The sequence below is a fragment of the Rhopilema esculentum genome, chromosome 11 (genome assembly GCF_057945365.1).
Source record: "Rhopilema esculentum isolate cy_ngs chromosome 11, ASM5794536v1, whole genome shotgun sequence".
Taxonomy (NCBI): Eukaryota; Metazoa; Cnidaria; class Scyphozoa; order Rhizostomeae; family Rhizostomatidae; genus Rhopilema; species Rhopilema esculentum.
In genome coordinates, this window is record NC_142825.1 from 1,289,571 (window position 1) to 1,311,350 (window position 21,780).

The 21,780-nt window shown below is 37.2% G+C and overlaps 1 non-coding gene across 1 annotated transcript; it reads right to left on the bottom strand.

Moving 5' to 3' along the window:
- Positions 1-13,319: 13,319 nt before the first annotated feature.
- LOC135691893 (uncharacterized) lies at positions 13,320-13,900 on the bottom strand. The gene is made up of 2 exons (XR_016144225.1): positions 13,844-13,900; positions 13,320-13,688 (listed from the first exon to the last, which is right to left on the bottom strand). It is a non-coding gene; the product is annotated as an uncharacterized LOC135691893 (transcript).
- Positions 13,901-21,780: the final 7,880 nt, after the last annotated feature.

A 21,780-nucleotide genomic window follows, 5' to 3' on the forward strand; every position in this document is an offset into this window, starting at 1 on the left:
CGAAAAAATTATCATTTTTAAATGACAACGAAAGAAAATAACAATAGTTTCATAAAAGTTAGTATATATTAATTATATAAATGCATAAAAGAGTTGTTATGGCAGTTGCTAAAATTGATTGAAATGAAAGATTATCGATCTTCAAAGTATAGAAAACAAATAAACTTTAAATGAAACAATCGAAATAATGAAATAAGGAGCTAAAACTTGAAATATTATTGTATTATGCTTTAAACACTTTATTATCAACGTGAAATTTGTTTTACCATGAGCAGAAGAAAATTCAGGACCGTTCGCTAGCTGCAAGTAAGTGAGCTGAGAAAGAAGAACTGTTAACAGATAATTTTGTACACAATGTTTGACAAAAACAAGTAAGGTCAAATAAAATTTCTTAAAAAGATAGGAAATGTGAAAATCTTGACACCATTAGATAGAGCAGTTTCTGCTCTTTCTAATGAGATATCATGTTTGATATATACACCTTAATTTTTAGCTAAGGCTGTGTACACTACAGCACTATTCCCATGGAGCCTCTGCACGAACTCAGTCACACACTTGCTAACTTTGTTTTGATGCTCGCTATCCAGGTTTGCGTTGTCTGCAACCAGGGTAATATCGATAACATATGATGTCCCATCCTTGGAAACCACCAAATCAGGCCTCATTCTTGGTGCCATTCGGAAGGTTCATGAATACCTCCTGACTGACACGGTATAACTTTCGTGTTAGCTTTCCAGCTACAAAGTTACAGAGATTGTCATGCCGTCTTATGCGGTGGACCCAGGCTTGCAGACATACCTGGACGATGTTTCTAATGGTTTCAATTCTTCTGTAAGTGTCACAATCGACCCTTCTAGCAGGTCTTCCTCTACTTGCACATTTAGCCATCGTTCATCATGTCCTTTGGAACTCGTAACCAACCCCTTACCGCTGATCTTATGCAACAGTCAGGCCACTTGAGAGTCTTATTGGTCACATTAAAAAGTACAAGGTATAGTAAATTGCGATAAAAAATGAATTGTTCGAAATTTAAATATCCAACCGTTATAAATGCGATGAGAGTGTGACGTAGCCAATATTTTCTTGAGAGTTCCTGAGCGTTGGTTTTGCGTGGAGGCACTGCAGTGAGTCGAGTGCTGGGATGTGTTTGAGGGCACTACGGTGAGTCGAGTGATTGTTGCTTGTGTTGAAGATCACTACGGTGAGTCGAGTGCTGGTTGTTGACTTGACGAATCCGAATGAGTTGATTTGATGCTGTGCTGACGAATCCTTGTTTGATGAAAAAGTTGAGCTGAGGCGTGTGTTTCATGCCAACGAAGTGTTCATGTTGTAGGCGAAGTAGGATTAACAAACGATGGAGTTGCGTGTCACGTCTTGGTCACCATTATAGGAACGCTATTATGGCATGTGACTTTCCTCTGCCATAGGACATCAAGTGAGCTGGGTTTTACTCATATTTCATCCTCATTGCTACCACTTGGTCCAGCCGAAATTGGCTCCATCATGTCTATCGGTGTAATATAAGAGAGTCATAGTTACTCCCGCCCAAGAGAGTCAGTTTATCACCCAACCAAAATAAGAGAGTCATAATCACTCCCGCCGTTTACCCACGCTTGGTTAAATTTCTTCACTTTGACATCATTTACAGTATATACATGACCAGCAATCACCCACACTTTTTTACCTTTTTACTCTTTCTCCTCTTTTTCGCAGGTGGCTCATCATCATCATTTGAAGAGAGATCTTGTAAGATCATAGCGGTATCCTGGGTTCCCTTCTCAGGATGTGCTCTTTTCTGTCCCACCAAGAAGAGTGAGCGGAGGCTCTTAAGCGTCTTCAATTTTTTAAATGCTTTACCTTCCCCAAACTTTATGGAAATGACTTCTGCATGATTCTCTGGATTTCTAAAGAATGAGGGTGCAACTAGATAGTTGCAGCTCATAGTAAACAGTGCTACTGCTGAAAGAAATTCCTCTTCTGTGAAACTACTTATGCCTTCATCATTAGCAATTGTTTTAGGCACTTTGTTGGCATTGTTTTTTGAGGGAACTGCAGTGGGTTCTTTGCTGTTGTAATGCTGCAGCTCGTCAGAGAAAAGATTGATATTTTTGAGAGTGGAAGAATCTTTCTTCTTTTTAATAAGGTGACTTTCTTCAAAGATTTCCAAATTATCTTTCACCGTCTGGGAAAATTTGGAAAGGAAAATATGCAGGCAGACAAGCAGCTCACATGACATCGGACTAGTTCTTTTAAAAACAGTCAAGTTTGTTGGAGCATCTTCGGCACATATTCGGCAAATAAGGTGCTGACTTTAGTGCACAATTGATGAGAGAATGAAACATGATGACTTAATAACACAATCTTTTAGAAACAGTACTTATTGCTCTGCCAACCTCAAGAGAATGCAAAAAACAGAAACGAACAGATATTAGCAAGGCCTATTGTTGTATATACTTTAAAAATTTAAAATGAATTATTTGCAAAACGTCGGGAAGTACATGGAGGTTTTTACAGTCTTTCATAAACGAGCCTCTAAAGTGAAAATGTGAGAGCTTACACGCTGACATTTTCACACTGACTTGCATGCCAATTGCCAATTGTCTGAATCTGCAGTTCCTCTTGTACTGAGCAGAATTACTTTTGCAATAACACTTCATCGGTAGGATAGAACTAAACTGTCTCATAACGGTCTAAACCCAGCTCCAGGTTCCCCATTAGCATGTGAACAAAGCGGTGCTTGGTGAATTCTGCTTCACAATGATAGGAAGAGCCAGCATTGAAGGATAAAAAAGCAAGGTTGCTATGAACGCTTGGCTGCCACAAACAAGTTACACACACACTCTTTTCAGAATCTGACTGCGATTTTCTCATTCACGAAATCTCATGTCCTCCATTTTTAATCACTTTCGCTGATCATGTTCATATGGTACCAAAGTACGAAATTCATTTCAAAGAAGATCTTTCCTTCACAGTTCCTATGCTCCTGTGGAGTCTTCTTGCTTCTCATGCTTTGTACACTGAAAATCAAATTAACATTATCTTTGGAAATTTGCCCCGGTTTACCACATCAGTTTGTTGGTGGTTGCATTGCGCATTGCGCTGCCAAATCTGTTTACGATGAGATTTGTCCTGATGAAAAAATTGTCTATTTGCCAGCTTCCTTTTGCTAATGATCAGTACCATCGTCACAACAATTTGTGGTTTCTTTGAAATTTTCATTTGCCAATTTTGCCACAACAAATGCAAGATCAACCCAACTCTTTGCAATATTTTGGAAAGCAGTTGGGATTCTTTAAGTGGTGTGAAAGTCGTTGGTGCACAAGTTATGGTGCATCTGCAAACAGAAGTATGTATTGGGTGCATTTACATATGACCCGTGTTAAAGATGTAAACAGAGGTGTAGGTGTTATCTACGGCACAGGCAATGCTATGGCCGAGGAAGAAAGATTTCATCTACTTTTTTGCAGATCCTTCTCATTTGCTCAAAATTGCAAGAAATCATCTTCGCAATTCTTTTGGTGGGTTATGCAGCAGAGGCATGTGAAAAATGGGAATTTCTTGACTTGGAATCATATCTCAAAGATTTTCTATGATGATGTAGATTGTGGCTTGCATCTGGTGCCAAAACTAACAAATCACCACATCAATTTGTCCAGCTTCCCTGTCATGAATGTCAGGCTTGCAGCTCAGGTTTTGAGTGACTCAGTATCAAAAGCCCTTCAAACATTCGGTCCAACTGAAGCACATGCTACAGCCACATATTGCCAAATGTTTGATAAATTCTTTGATTGTATGAATGTAAGAACACTACAGAGTTTGTTAAAAAAGCAAAGCCCTTTTTGCAGCCCTACAAGTCTGAACAAGATGAAAGGTTTCACATGGTAGAGGGATGTCTTCCTGAAATACCTTGCAGACTGGAAAATTTCAGTTAATGCTCGCCTTGGTGTTTTTTCTAAACATGATAGAGAAAAAATGTTAATCTTTTGGCAAACACATGAAGATGTAAAGATTACTGTACACACCTGTATTGAGCTTCTTCAGTACCTACTTCGGAAAGGTGTGCCATACATTTTGATGGTTGGGATGACAGTTGGTTTGTTAAGGATTCTGTTGAAGCTGTTGTAGAAAGTTGTTGCGTTGATGTTGGTAATAATGTTGTATTAGGATATGTGGTTTCCTGTGTTTAAAGCTGTGAAGTTAACGATAATACATTGGGTGATGAAATGGTGGAGGTTGGTTTGGAGCTATGTAGCAAAGGGAGCAAAGCAATTATATTTCTGGTGGTCTTGAAGGTTGGTTCTTTGTTTGGTGCGAAAGTTATCATGTCTGCATAGTTATTAGGGTTTGAAATCAGTGTCTGTGCAATCTTGAAGTTGACGCCAATCGAAAATAGAGCAGCAATAAGCTCAACACATTGATCTAGTTGTGCTGCTAATGTGTTGCTGGGATTTAAAAGGGCCAGCAGAAGATTCCTCCTTTGGACATCATTTTGCACAGTTTGACTTTCCTTGTGGAAAGGAGCCAACAGTTGTGCCACAGGTTGTAAGTTCCTCGTGAATTCCAATACCTTCCTGTCATCTAAGAGGAAGTTTGGCTTCTGTAATACTTGCAAATTTTCTATTATTGTAGAGCAGAGCTCTGAGGTTGCCACATGGGACCTTCTAAGCAATTCGCAGCCTTCCGGCTTTAGGCGTGAAAGGGCTACCTGCTCTAGCAGATATGCTTCAACCTGGACATATGGCTTCAAAATTTTTTTTGGGAAATGGTTGAAGTGACCAACTGCCTTGGCTCTTTTTTATTGTGTGTACGCCATCTGTAAAAAATAAAGACTCTGTAGACCATCTGTAAATCATACTGTTTGAAAAGTTTGGAAAGAGTTTGAAAATCATACTATAGATTCCAAGATAAAATTGATAAAGACAAAATTATGTATTTATAAAATGATATATAAGATGAAGCAAATCTATAAGAATAGTATATATACACAGTGTAAAACAGTAAATACCCTAAATATATGCTGTAAACTCTTAATTTTTAATGTGAAATGAGAAAGAAATCTGTGTACCGATGACTTTTGTTAACAATATAGAACACGGATGAGAAGGCTATAATAACTTTTCAAGACGGGATTGAAAAATACCTAATTTGATACCATTTGATAGGAAGAAGTGCGCTCTTTCTAATGATATACACATATGTTATTGTTTGAATAATATTAAAAGAGACAGAAACAAAAAACAATTGCCACACCTCAATTTTCATAATGGCTGACCAAAAATCATAATGTCTAATCTGAGTAACGAAAATTTTAAGTCAAAACTTTAAAAGATATTGAATTGAAAATTACCACACATGTAGATATAGACAAGAAACTAATGATGCAGAAAACCAAATTGAAATCAGACCTTTCGGCGTTGATTTATGAGTTCATATGTTTTTGTCAGTCTAAGTACTGAAGCCCTATAGGATTCACAGGCCTGTATCTAACACATCCTTGAAAGTGATCACATACCATCTATAAAGTTAGTAAAGTTAGTAGTTACACCTAATTATGCTTATGTAGATGTGTGTCATATTTCCAGAGTAGGGGAGGAAAGAAAATTTTCCAGTTCTGAAGCCTTATAGCAATGAGAGGTCTATAGGCCAGACATCCTTGAGGACAATGACACAAAAATGTGACAACATCTTACACTTCTGAAGAGGCAACTTTTTACCAAATATCAAATGGCTTGGTATTTTGACATTGTAACAGTGACGTTTCTAAATTTTCTTTCCCATACTTAAGCCTTATAACAGAACATTACCACATCCATACAGCACAACCGTGACCTGGACCCTAAATAATTTCCCATGGATCCATCTCTCAAAAATGTCAATGCATTTTTGATTTAGTGTATTTCAGCATATTTAATGATTTGATATATTTTGCTTTTACTTTCATTCATTTCATTCATTCATATTTGCAATCACTTTATAAATTTGTTACTGCCATTTTTCACACTGTTCATGTTCTATCTTTACAAAGTAATGTCGTCTATGTTATTTTAATTATTTAAAATTTCTTCATTCCTTTTCTAGAACGCTTTTCACAAAATTTAACACTCCGGGCTTTTCAAGTTTGAAGCCAATTAATGCATTGGAAGGTAATTCTCTTTTTTACATTTTCAAAGCTATACAATTTTTCATTAGAAATAAGCCTTGTCCTTCATAAAAACAAGCCATTAAACAAATTGTCACTTCATGATACGATTTTCTATATTTGTAAACCTGTTAAAAATCCCTTTCATCTATTGTCTTTTGTACAATTTCCTTACCTCCATTTTACAATATCTTCTGATATGGCCACAAAATGGAACAATGAAAATGGTAAGGAATACTGGAACACTAAATTTTTCGTTTTTCTGCCCCATCTTACTCCATCTTTACAGCACCATCTTACTCCACGTCAAATTGCATTTGGGATCTGATATCTATTATGGCGAAAGTGCACCAATTGTCACTCTATAAACATGCTGCCCTTATATCCAAACTATATAAACAATATAAAATCTTCAAAACAACCTTAACAAAGAAGAAATAAAAAAAATTTATCTATTCACATTAGATACCAGAAAATATGACGTTTTGCGATAAGGATATAGGGTCCATAATGCAATGCTCTCTATAAATATGCCTGAAACTACAGTTGAGCAGCGTATTAATATGATATCTAATGACACTGCCAGAAACAGATGCATGACAGCATATCATTTCTTAATGAATGATAACAATTCTGCTTTATTCCATCACTTTTAACCAACGACCTATTGCTACACATGCTACAGCTTGAAGGACACAAACAATACTATATAGACAATGCTGTTTCATATTTGCAAAGTCTGAAAGATGTTCTACACGGCATTAAAACAAATATTTTTGGCAAAACTCTTACTGACCGTCTCATTCATGTTTCAAATCACCTAGTCACTAATTTAAAAGGTGCTCAAGTGTTTGCTTTCAAAACCATGAGATCTCGTATTGATAACCGCAGAATTTAACTCAATAGTCCTGATCTATCTGTTTCCATTTCCTCCCAACCAAGTCTAATTTGAGGGAAGCCTGGTTCATACATATGGGGAAAACATACTTGTTAAATGCATGAATTGAATACTGCATAGAGAATGAACATACTGTTTCGGTTGCTACTCCAACAGGGTGTCTTGCATGTATGTACAAAAGTGCATTGCCAGATTCTGTAGCATGCGAGACAATACACTCTATTTTCCAATTACCCTGTGAAAGAAGGAGAACATCCAAGTATCAATTTGTATCTTGGAAGCATAGATGTTATTGTCATAGACGAAATATCGCAAGTATCTATCCCTATTTTTCAACACATTCTGAACACCATCCAAGTCCTACATCTTAAACCATTTCTTATTGTTTGTGGTGACTTTGCTCAACAACAACCACTTTCCACTATTGCTGGAAAAGTTCATCAAGTCTCCAATATTGCTTCTGACCAACAGCTTCTGTCAATCTTTCCTACACTACGTTTAACGCAACAATATCGCATTACAGATAATGTCTTGCTGAATTTCCTATCGCATACGTAACAAGCCTACTCAACAGCAGCTACAATCATTCCAGCAAGGAAAAATTGTGTTTCACACAAGTTGATAAGAGTGTCATTGTAAAGCAATGGGTCTGGTCCCTAATTTCGTTATAAATGCAAGTTCCATTTCAAACTCAGAGCCTGTTAACATTTCTAGTAGTGCCGATGAAAATGCGGTTCAAGGGCCTGTTATTTGCCCTTTGAGGCTTAGAAAGGGTGTGACCATGGCATCGTTTAATGTAAATAGCCTCATCATGAAGATTGATGAAATACGGTCGCTTGTAAAAAACGAAAACATTGATATTTTGGCCATAAATGAAACACCAAAATCGATCACAAAGTTGATGACAGGCTTATCTCATTAGATGATTTTTCTCTTTGTAGATATGATAGAAGTAGGCAAGGTGATGGCGTTGCTCTCTATATCAGAAATACAGTTAGGTTTAAACCCCGGGTAGATCTTTCTAATAAATCGCTTGAGTTGATTTGCCCCCGAATTCAAATCGGTTCATTGTCATAGCTTGGTATAGACGACCCAGTGAGCCTAATTCTTGCTGTGACAGCCTTCATGAAAACCTGAGCTTTCTTGATGGAGAGGGGAAAGAAATTATTATTCTATGAGATACTAACTGTGATTTCTGTTATAGAGACAATACTCCGAGCCATATTATGCAGTTACGTTAGCTGTACGACCTTTTTGATATGAAGCAGATTATTAAAGAGCCCACTAGGGTCACGTTAGACAGTTCAACTTTGATTGATTATATAGCTACCACAAACTGTAACAATATTGCAGAGAGTGGAGTGCTTAAGATAAGTCTTAGTGACCATTATCTTGTATATTGTGTTAGAAAGCTGCGTGGCGGTGTTAAACACCAGCACAAATATATTACATCTCGTCAGTTGAAGAATTTTAATCAAGAGGCTTTCCTCTCAGATCTCTCTGAGGTTAATTGGGGGCACTTGTAGCTGATGCTCAAGACATTGATGATGCAGTATGCAAGTGGACCCAAATATTTTCGCTTATTCTAGAAAAGCCTACATTAAGAAGACGCGTGTCTGATAGATATACGCCTTGGCTGAATGCTGATTATTTCAAATTGGCTAAAACCAGAAATAAGTTAAAAACTTGAGCTTTAAAAACCAACTCAAAATTGTTGATGGAATCCTACAGGCAAATTCGTAACAGGTTAAATAACATGAATACACAACTTAAACGCGAGTATTTCTCTGAAAAAATCAGGCAGTTTCAAGGTGACATCAAGAAAACTTGGAAAACCATCAACCAAGTCATTAACAAAAAGTCGAACACTACAGTTGTGCCTAACCTTACTGTAGACAGGCAAACAATTAGGGGTAACAAAGCAATTGCATCTTCAATGAATGAGTACTTCTGCAGGATTGGGAATAAACTTAGTGAGAAAATTGCAAAGAAAGCCAATCCACTCTGTCTGGTGAATACCCGTTTGAAACTCCTCCATTCAGTTTTTCTTTTTCAGCCATCATGGCAGATAAATTATCATCAACCTTGAACAAGATGAAGTCATCGCATGGTTCAGGTCACAATGACATTGCGAGCTTTTATTTGAAGATTGTTTTGCCAGTTGTTGGTGGGTCCTTGTGTGATCTCTTCAATAAATCATTGTTTGCAGGAAAATTTTCCGGAGGACTGGAAAATAGCGTGTATTGCACCCATCTTCAAGAGTGGCGCAAAGGATGACAGGTCGAACTATAGACCAATATCAGTTCTTCCTTTCATATCTAGGGTATTTGAGAAATAAATTTTCAATCAATTTTATGAATACCTGGATGGGAATAAATCACTATATGTGCATCAGTCGGGTTTTCGACTCTTACACTCGGTAGCCACAGCCCTTTTGGCTAGCACCAATGATTGGTACCTGAATATAGATAAAGGATAATGACAGTAGCTTAAAAATACACTGGTTTAGTCTTTATTGACTTGAAGAAGGCTTTTGACACGGTCGATCATAAAATCCTACTGGAAAAAATTAATATGTACGGAGTGACCAGCCTGGAACATGACTGGCTCACATCATATTTGGAAAATCGTAAAAAATTCTGCAGGGTGGATGGCACCTCCTCTGATGTGAGGGGAATAAATTGTGGAGTTACCCAAGGTTCTTGTCTTGGTCCACTCTTGTTCCTGATTTAGATCAATGATTTGCCTTTTTCCTTGCAAAAATCTCATGTCAGCATGTATGCTGATGACACAGCCATTTCCCTCTCTTCAAAAAGTATTGGTGACCTTCAAAATGACCTAAACTTAGATCTTTTGAAACTACAGGATTGGCTGCATGCAAATAAACTTTCCCTAAACGTAGTGAAAATGCAGTCACTTGTTATAGGCTCTGGTCTACACATCCCTAAGATCGAAAGCCAGCCTGATGCGCCACCATCTTTTTCAATAGGTGATCAGAACATTGAAATGATCACCAACACAAGATACTTAGGTGTTCAGATAGACAGTAAGCTCAACTGGGACAAGCATATGGATACTATCAAGACCAAGGCTAATCGAGCCCTTGGACTTATTAAGTATTCTAAGAAATATCTTCCATCTGACATCCTCAACAAAATGTATAGAGGAATTGTTGAGCCCCATTCGAGCTACTGTTGTTCCGTTTGGGGCTGCTGTAATGAATCAAAGTTTGACGTGTACCAAAAAATCCAAAATAGAGCTGCCAGAATTGTAACTAGCAGCCCATACAATGCGTCTGCTGCTCTGATAATTCAGAATCTTGGCTGGTTAACCATCAGAAATCTTGTAAGAAAGGAGACAGCCACCCTAACTTACAAATCTCTAAAGATGCTTGCACCAGACTACTTGAGAAAATTATTCGAAAAATGTTCGGATGATAGAGAACGGTTTCTGCGTTCATCAGAAACTGATCTTAAGATACCGCTGCTAAAAACGATAAATGGCCAAAAGGTTTTTTCTTATCGCGGTCCAAAACTGTGGAACAGTCTAGAAAGGGCTACCAAATTGGCCCCCTCCCTGAAAACCTTCAAAGAACAGCTATAGTCGGGGACAACTTTTATTTCATCTTTACGTTCACTTTTTATAGCCTTAGTATTATTAAATATTGTAAATTAGGTTTGATTGGTAAATTTCTTTTGTTACTAGTATTATAACAAAGTTATTAGCTCTTATTTTAATCTTTTAAACAGGTCAGGTTGAAAAACATATGTATGAACCCTTAACCTGTATAAATATTATAAAATGAAATGAAATGAAGGCACATTTAAATAACACTTATGCAATTTTTCTCACTGTTTCAAATGATGCTGCTATTTTTGTTAATCAGTCAAACAACAAAGTTTGCCCCGTCATTGCAACTATTCCATGTAAAAAAAACAACATCTCACATCCATTTTCCAAGAATTACCAATCATGCTGTTGGAAAATGGGGATAAATCTTTAGGTTTTGTGAATGGTCAATTCTGCACTATTCACTGCATGGTCAACGCTACTGTTATGGCACGTCATCCACATGACCATTTTACAAATATTTTCCCTGTCACTGATGTAATTTCAAAAGTGACCTATTTTCTCTTCACTGCAGCATATGCATCCACAATTAGCAAAGTGCAAGGGCAAACAATTAAAGAAGCTATTCTTTGGATGGATACAAATTCCATTCCTGCTGCCTGCTGCTATTTAGCATTGTCTAGAGTCAAATCCATTGAACATATTTCTTTTCTTACGCCACTAACACTTGTCAACACTGTTACAACAATTTCTTGTTGAAAACGTTAACCAAATACTTGTACATGACAGATATTCACTTCAATTATATAATCACTTCAATATTCTGAGAGTCAAATACACTAAAATTAAATGAATTTACGTGACACTAATTTTACATCATACACAGTATATTACAATTGTTAATACTTATTACAAAAGAAACCCAACAAAATGCCTACATCACACATAGAAATACACAAAAAACCAAAAAAACTACTTAAAAAACTGTTATTACTATCATGACTTTAAGGCAGTGCACCACCTCAAATAATAGAGAGCTTACGATTTGACTACGGATCTGACTACGACGGCTAGGAGGTCTGGGACCCCCGTAGCGCTTGCGTAGTCTGAATTTTTCGCTTACGATTGTCAAGACGGTGGTACTTTGGCGCCAAATTTAGCTGTGAAGAAAATAATAAGCATGGCGAATATCGATAATCTAAATAACCTGCTCTTGGGATATTATGAGGCGAATGTTATCGATGATGTAGATCTTCTGCTGCTCTATGATATGAATAGGCTAAGAAATCCACATTTTCCGTACTGGAGGTATGATAAATTCGATTTGGATCTGATGAGCGCAGACAAGTGTAAAGCCGAGTTTCGGATGTGGAAGGATGATGTCTATACATTAGTAGATATTTTCGGATTTCCTGCCCAATTTAAATGTTACAACGGGGTGGTTGTTGATTCAGTTGAAGCGACGTGTATTTGTTTGAGAAGGCTTGAATATCCATGCAGATATAGTGACTTGATCCATCACTTTGCAAGGCCTGTTCCCCAATTATCAATGATAAGTAACCTGGTAATCGAGGAAATTTATCAAAGATATCGTCATCTACTAAGTAGTATGGATCAACCTTGGTTATCTAGGGAAAACCTTGCTATGTTTGCACATGCCGTTCATAGAAAAGGGGGAGCATTAGATAACTGTTGGGGTTTTGTAGATGGGACTGTAAGGCATGATGCTGCTATGCTTGTGATGTGTGGGCTATTGGGTGAGTTAGAAAGGCACTCATTTGCACCCCATGGCCAAGCACTTTGCATTTATGGTGACCCAGCCTACCCTCTACGAGAACATCTGCAGTGCCCATTTTTGCAAAGACAAGGTTTGACCCTAGAACAGCAAGCAGTCAACCAGTCTATGAGTCAGGTTCGTGTTTCAGTTGAGTCGGTCTTTGGTGAAATTGTGTCTTACTTCAAGTTCTGCGATTTCAAAAAAGATCTGAAGATTGGTTTGAGCCCTGTAGGGAAGGTGTATACTGTGTGTGCTCTTTTACGAAATGCTCTAACCTGCTTCTTTGGATCAAATACGGCAACCTTCTTTGATTTACAGCCACCTGCCCTCCAGTTTTACTTTAATGGAAACTAGCAATTTAGATGGAAACTAGTCTCAAGATCACCCTATAAAACAGCTTTTTTAAAAGCTACCAAATTTGCCAAGTTTCTCTCTACAGAAAACACACACACTTATTTTCTTTTTATATTCTGGGTACTTTCAGAACTTGTGCTATGGTTGGTAGGTCATTTCTCATGCTTCAAGCCAAGGCCACAATAAGGCAAATTCACATTGCTGTCAAGAAAGTGCAAAAAGCCAAATTTATGCATTACAGGTTTAAGAAAAATTAACAAATGCATTTTGCAGACATATAATAATTGTTTCTGCATGTGTTTTTTTCCATCAATTGCACTTGGGCCAAAATGTTCTGAGTAGGGAATGTGTTTTCCCATGCAGCATGTGATTATAATCTCTTACACAACATACCATTTTTTAATATTTAATATGGTTGTCAACATTCAAGAGACTTCCACACCACATTACCATAATCAGAGTGCCTCAACTAGTGGAAAGTTATAGTTGTTTTCCATGCAGCAGCTAGACGAAAAAAGGATGCACAAGTATGTATTTATTTCATACAATGAATAAAAGGAGAAGCAAATAATATTTAAAGTCTACTGCTTCTCAGCCAACTTTGCCAAAATGGAAATAATTGCAGTATTTTGTTGCTGCATCTGCTGCAAAATCTGTTTCTGTTGCTCCTGCTGTTTTTGCATCAGATAAATTATTTGATGTTGTTGGCTGATTATGGTTTCTTCATACTTTTCTCTCCTTTTCCTCTCCTCTTCCCTTTGCTCCCTCTCAAACTGTTCTCTCTTCTTCTCGTTATCTGCTTCCTCAATTCTAATCTCCATCTCTTTTTTTCTTAACTTTATTACTTCTTTCTGAATCTCATACTCCTTCAATGCCTTCTCTCTTAAAAACTACATAGTATTTTCACCTGACCGTTTCCTTTTATTCTCACTTTCATTTTTTTTCTCGCACTTGTGTCTGACTGAGCCTCTCAATTGACCTTTTTCTCACATCCTCGGCTGTCTCCTTTTCTTTCTCTCTGTTGTTTTTCTTCTCTTCAGCTTTCCTGGCAAGTTCCTTCTGCTGCTTCTGCTGCTTCTGTAAATCCAATAATATCTTCCATTGCCTGGTCTAGCTCATTCTCTTCTACTGCTATTCCACTGGCCCTTTCCTCTTGTGCCATTCTCCTTCTAAAATCCCTCTCTAATTTTGCAAACCTTTCTCTCACTGCCCTCTGGTCTACATAAAATTTTTGCTTTTGGCAGTCATTCAACCTTTTTGCCACTTTGCTCCAGCATTGCCCCCTCTCTCTGCTGCCAAAAGGGAAGTTGAAAGGTTGTGAAACCAGGATTTCTCCTACTAACAGAAGGTCATGTTCCTGGCTCCATACCATCTTTGGCCTGGGTATAAGAAGCAAAATGACAACCCAATTACAAGTACCAAACAATTTCCAACATAATCTAAAATAAGGATTCCAAATGACTAGTATGCTCAAGTTAGCAGTTCTTTTGAAAAGATAACAAAATAGAGTTAAAAAAATAGGACAAGGAAACTCTTTATTTTAATTTTTGGCTATTGTTGGAACATATAGGACTTAAAAAAACATTTATTTTAGGTGTTCAACAACTGTTGAAATATTCATGGATAAAGACCTATACCAGGAAAAGGGTAATTTGGAAATACAATCAAAGGTTGATCAGAAAGTTCTCTAGCAGACATCAAGAAATAATTTCTGTCCCAATTAACATTATCTGACCTGTACATTTCATCCAACTCTTCATCGTACACTTCAACAGAAAGATCTATTTATCATCGCCACTTAATAGTGGGCCTATATTTCAGCTAACATATACTCACAAACAGCTAAAAACTAACCTGTGGTATTTCTAGGCAAAAGTCAATCACAGTTCAATTCATTTTCATTTTGAAATCCATGCATAACAAATCTCAGTAGGTATGGGCTTGTAGACTGCTTGTTCGAACAGGTATATTTAGATTTTCATAAGGACTACAAATTATAGGTGTCAACAAAGTTATTTGGGGTTGTTATTTTGCAGGCAATAACCCTTTCAAAAACGAAACGAATCCATTCTCATAATATTTGGCAGAGGTCCGATACATAAATGCCACAGTACTATATTATAGTCTATAATTGTCCCTTTCATCACAGATACAAATTTGAAAGGAAAAGTCAAGTTGCAGAAATCGAGATTATTCTTTACAAACAGACATAGAGGAACATCGTTCATATGTTAGTGCGTAAGGCAAAATTCAGCCCAAAACTTCTAACGTAATTATCAATTTTAGTAAATTAATATCAATATCAGGCAACAGTCAAAAACTCTTTATACACACATCTGCAACTTCTTTGGACACGAGTCGTTGCTGGCAGACATTGTTGAATGAACACTAAAACTGAGAAAAAAATTATTTGAATTTTAAAAACGTGCCTAAAATATTGTGAAGAAAGTGAGAAAACTATATTACTGATAATAAATATAAACAACAGTTTGATTCAAGAAATAAATCAATTTCTTACCTGCGTAGTCGTGAGTACGTTGAATAGGCTGCAAGCGAGTAGTCAAAAACCTCACTAAGGTTAGGTCACAGAGGAAGATTCCCTTTCGCACATGCGCAGATAACCTTTTTGTGGTCAATCAACCGTCGTAGTCGTGTGCGTAGTGAAATCGTAAGCTCTCTAATGATCGAGCAAGGTTATTTTATGTACAATTCTAAGGATGATGTTGTCCTGTAACTCAATAAGTTATTCTATCATTACCGTTCTTCTCCCTCAGTTGCGACATTATTTAATTTGAATCCTGTCATTTCTCAATTCTACAGATGACATCTCCAAGCAAATCATCACCTTTACGAAAGGAAAATGACATTGGTGTCAGCTTCTTTAATCAATTTACAAACTTGTTTTTGCGACTTTATGGACCAACTGTTTCATGGGAAAATGTTCCTGCAATGGATTTGGCCAAGCCTATTTACGGCAAATGGCTCCTACGGACAACCTTTGCCTTGAGTGAGCTCTATCAGTCAGTGGTGGACAACATGGAGCCTCTCAAGGAAAGCCCATAAGTAAAGTCTAAAAAAAGCAGTTGATGAGGACATTGAAGAATAGTGCGAAGCTCTAGCATAATTTAATACGCGTGACACGGAAGCTGCACCAACAACCCAGGATTGTAACACAATCATAAAAACAATGCTGGCTAATGACTCCCTTGCTCGCTTCATGGAAAAAGCATACCAAACAGGGGGTGCCCTTTTCATAATGTCTTGCCATTATTTAATGGCAAGAACCATAATAACTGACCCAGAGGCATATGCCTCCAAAATTGCCCTTGTTGGTGGTGGGGATGAAGAGTTTAAAAAGAACTCATCTGTAGCAAACCTAAGAAAAATATTCTTACAATCAACAAGCAAAAAAAAGCCGGCAAAAAGGAATATTGCCAGAATGCTGCAGGAGTTCGAGGACGAGGAAAGTGACAATGTGCCACCACCGAAAAAAAACCCAAAAAGAAGCAAATTATAATGGAGGATGAAGATGATGACAGGGCCAAGCTGCAAGAAGCACAAAACAATTGACAATTGATTGATCATGTTAATTTTCTCGTTATTATATTGCAATTTATTCCTGTTTATCCAAAAATTCATAATATTTCACCATTCGCATTTTGTTCTTTCTTGGGTTATGCTTTTATAAGAGACATGTAAAAGCTCACTTGATTTTGATTTTCAGTATGAATACAAACTGTGAAAGCATGGCCTATCGATCCCTTAGTCTTTATGAGTTTAAGCAAGGGGTGTCAGAAAAGTTACCACAGGGATGACCAGAGACTCTATTTGCATCATTTTATACCCACCCTCCCAACCCCTGTTTTTTTTGTAAGCCTGGTTTCCATTAAATTTTAGAACGATCGGGAACAGTCTGCGTCAATCTGCGACAGTCTGCGTTGTGCTCCCGATCCTTCCCGATTTAATGAAACACTTTCTTACGATCCTTATGATTGTCTGGGACCGTCTGCGATCACAAATCGTAATGGTCGGGAAAGTTGAACTGAGTTCAACTTTCCCGATCATTACGACTGTCCCGATCCTTCCCGATCCACAAAAAATTAATGGAAACACTCATCGCAGACAGTCTGCGATCATCGCAGACGTTCCTTTGTTCAATTTTGCTCACGTGAGCCAGATAAGCCAATTAGAAAGATAACCTCTGCTTCCGGATGAGGCCAAAATAGAAAATGGCGAATGGCAGTGCATCCATGGCAGAAGAACAAGAAATTGATAATGAAATGCTTATGAATTGTGTGCAACATTACCGAGTGATATAGGACAAGAGCTGCAAGGACTTCAAGATACCGTTGAAAAAAAGAAATGCATGGAAGGAGATAAGCCAGAAATTAGGAATTGATATTGCAGAAGCCTAAAAAAGATACAACAACATTCAAACGACATTTTCAAAGTATGCCAAACGTTTAAAATGTGTCAGATCAGGCTCAGGTCGCAGCGATGTACCAGAGTTAAGAAGTGATATGGAATATTTACGGTGGCTGATGAATCATATTAAGCACAGACCAAGCACAACAAACTTCAAGCGGAGAACAAATGACGTTATCAATGCCATGTCTGAGATCACAGAAGACTCTGCCGATGATGATGAAGAAGAAACAACAAAGAATGATAATGAATTGGGAATTTTGGATGCCGGCATGGGTCAGAATAAAGAAATAGAAGAATATGAAGAATATATATTCAATAAATGAAGATCATCCCCAGAGCATACTTTTGAAATCAAGTCTTTCTTCAGAGTCACAAATTTCCCCAGCTTCTGCCTATGCCTATGAATCAGCCTCACAAACTCCTTCGCCTTCACCACAACGCTCTGATTCAGCTTCACCATCATTTGCTGTTGCTTCAAATTCAAGAAAAATTGTTGCAGCAAGTACAAACGAAAGCCTGTCCAAATTGCCTGTCAAAGTTACAAAGAAAGCCTGGTCTAAAGAAAAGAAACCCATCAGCATTGTAGAAATGGACAGAGAGTTTCTAAACACAATGCATAGCATGCAAAAAGCAATGACTGATACAGCATCTCCAGAGCAAGAATCATTTGATGATGACAAACATTTTTGTTTAAGTCTCCTTGGTCCAATGAGATCTTTAGAGCCAAGATATAAATCAATGGCAAAGCTTCAAATAATGAAAGTTTTTAATGACATTGAATGGCACAAAGATTCACAACAGAAAGCTCATTACCAACAGGTACCTGGTGCTGGTAATATTAATTATCAAATGAATGAAGCAAGCATGTCTCAACAATATTACAGGCCCAGTAAACAGCCACAAAACTTCAACATGAAAACTAATGCCCCAGGAAGTTATTCACAAGAAATGCAAATGCAAGAAAACAGGCAAAATGAATATCCAACCACATCATTAACTATTCTATAAGAACATAAACTCATACAACAATTCAGCAATATTTGAGATGATCAACAATTTTGACTTACTCGCACACTTTTATTTCAATAAACTGTTGCTGTTAAAGTGTTAAATACATTCTGTGAAGTTTTAGATTTTTCATCCAATAGCAAATTTCTATTTTGCAGTTATTTCTCAGAAAATATGAATTTTTCTTCATTTCTATAATATCAGAAAAAATATAATTTCTTATTTCCAACAGCTTTTAAAAACCTCCCAGTAGTCACAGTTACAGTTTAACTACTGAATAATTAAAAAAAAATTACTTGACTTTCTTGTGAATTTCAGAAATGCAAATGTTTAATCAGAATACTCAATAATGCAAATAATGAAAGAAAACAAACTTTTTGAACTGGATGTATAGTTTTTACTAAAATTTAAATTGTTTGATCAATGAAATACAGTAAAAACCCACATATAAGAAACCCAACCAAACTTGATATTTCTCCTGACCACTTATTATAGTGAAGAGCTTCTCACTATTTTTGGTTACATTTGATGGCCCTACGTTGGAGCTCATCCTGTTCATCAGGTGATGGACAACACTTTTTGGCTGATTGTTTTTTTGTTTTCAGTCTACCTACTTCTTGTAACTATCGGGCAAGAACTTGTTCAAAATTATATCAACAAGATCTGAAATTGAGCTGTTTCTTCTGCTTTCCAGATATGAAGCCAATTGTTCTGTCGCTCTATGACATTATTTGTATAAATTGCTACACGCAGTGATTCGTCTCTGTAAAATCTGACTAATTTCTTAACCAAAAGGTAATTAATCAAATCCAACTGATGTTAGGTTTCGGCATATGCCTCTTAAATAACTGCATTCGTTTTAAGAAATCTAATTATTGTTTTTTAAAGCCATATCTTGAAGTGAATTTTTCATTAACACTCGGCGTTATAAATATGATTTTTCAAACCCTATAACATGAACAGCATATAGTTTGAGGGCTGTATGAGTGTAAATAGCTCGAGGAAATGATTCAACCATTCAAATATATTGTCATTAAAAAGTCTTATTTCAGTAGTCTATCCAAACTATCCTACCGTTAAGTGAAGCTCACAGAACTCAGAGAAACATTTGCGCAGGTGCTCAGACTTGTTCCAAGGTTGGCTTTCTTGTAAAATACAAACGTTTCTTTCCAGCATGGATTTACTGCTGCTATTCGCATGACCACTAATGCCATGACTTCCTTTCGACAACCATTCGTTCCATGCTTTCTCGTGATGAAAGGCACATATGTAATTGTGTGCCCCTATGGAGTGAAGATAAAAAGAATAGAAAAATTAATTATGATGGTGCTCTCTTTTGATATGAAGTCACTTCAGGAACCCGATATTAAAGGAACTCGTTATCGAGGCTGTTACTTGCTATCAGCTGATATCGCAGGCGAGTACGCCAATATTCTTTAGTTTAAGTTTTTACACCAAGACAACAAACATTGCCAAATTGATGTGTTGTTGGGAAATGCCGGGCAGTATATAGCGATGGACTTTCGCTTTATAAATTTCCTAAAGACGTGAAGATATTTAAGTTATGCGTGAAGTTCGTCCAGTGCACAAAAAAGGACTTTATGAAACACTTGGTGTCTAGTTGCATTTGCAGCCTGCACTTCAACCCAGATTGCTTCAAAAAAAACCGGTTGCTGATTCTCTTGGCTTTGGCAAAAGGTAAGTTATATATATATATATTTCTAACTTATTGATGTAACGTCTGAATGTATAGTTATTTTGCGCCTATTTCATCAAACTAAACATAAAATCATTTGAAATGATTCCTTGAAGGATTCCTACAAGGTTCTTAGCTGTCGGTTTCTGGTGTAATTTTATCGAAATAAGCACAAAATCATTTGAAATAAGCAACATGGAAAAGACACATAAGAAAAACAACGCTTACTTGTACTCACATGGCATCAATTCTGATGCCAGTGAAGAAGGAGAATAGCCAGCAGCCATCGCAAAACCAAAAAACAGGCAGCAAACTATGTAGCTAATAAAACAAAATGGAAGATCGTCAAAAGTAGAATTATATGGTTCTTGCAAACGAAATAATAACAAACAGGGTTTCAATCCTTCAATCAATAAAAAGGAAAGGAGAATGACGAAGAATAGTTTATAAAAACCCAGCGAGACTCACCTGAGGTCTGTGGAGAGCTCACACCGCCACTGACTGTAGCCGTAGCTGTAGCATGACACGACCTTCAAGGACCGCTTCGAGTTCGAAAATTCAATTGTAGATTCATTCTCCCAATCACTCCAAATCCAAAGGAAAATCAACCAAGCGGTTTTGGCTGGTAAACGTCTTCAAGGCCGAGCGGTGAGGATCCTTTGTCTCGGGCTCATTTGCATAATAGGAAGATTAGTATTTAGTAGATTGACCCAACTTTTCATCTTGGAATTCCTATTTGCCAGAAAATCAACACAAGACACCTTCAGGCTCTTTGGTTATAGTACCACTCAACATCTTGAGATTATTAATGTTTAGTTTTGTCGACATTCAGGGAACTATAACATGTAACCAGCATGGCATCCATCATTGCCTGGATCTTTATTGATTTTTAGTAGCTAAGGCTGCTTAATTAACTAAAACGTTTCTTCTTTTGAACAGATTTTACCCCAAATTTTCCACCTAAGCTTGTAAAAACCCTTACACCCACCATTCGTGAGTGTACTAAATATTAACGAGTCATTGCAGTAGATAATAGGCCTTACTAAGCAATAAGAACAAAGGCTACCACACGTGCTTACAAAAAAACAAAATAGCAGCCTAACAACACAAAGCCGCTGACCTAACAAAACAGCTCAACTAGCAAAGTCAACAAGTTAACAAGTTGTAGTTCAACCCAACGAATAGTCATAGTTCATAACAGTGATACCCTTGTGGCAATAGACCCTTTTCACAATCCCTTTTTTGGCCGTTTGACAACGAAGGTGTTTAATGGAATAGAGACAGTTGTTGTTTGGCATAAATCACGTACGCTGCTTCCATGTAAAATATCTACAATTCTTTTAATTAAACCATTTAAACCAAGACAATTTTTTGGAAATAGAGAATAAAGATGTTAAAATGGTAGAAGGTATTTCAAAGACGAAGAAAATATCAGTCGGTAGGCAATGCGCGGCTTATGGGTGTTATAACACCTTTTACAAAACTGATGGATTGCCATCCCGCCTACATTTTCTCAGATTCTCACAAAAGAGCATCGGGAAGCTTTGTTGGTGTAACCTCATAAAACGTGCAGATGGACGTGACGGTATTAATGTTACACTGTCTACATTCCTTTGTGAGAAGCATTTTACTGGTGCGGACATCAGCAGGTATCCAAATCAGTGGCATCTGAAGAGTGGAGCTGTCCTTTCTTTGAATCTGTTCAGTAGCGTCAATTGATTGCCAAGAGTATCCCGCAAAGCCCCAGCTGAGCATACTAGACAGGGAATTTTGCATAACATTCTAGCAAACTGGGTAACCGAAGGTTTTAAAGTTTAAATCATAAGAGTAAAGGCCACTGATCATTCTAAGCCCTGGGAACAAACTGGCAAATGACCGGAAGTTGCGTTTCCGGGAGCATGAAACATGCA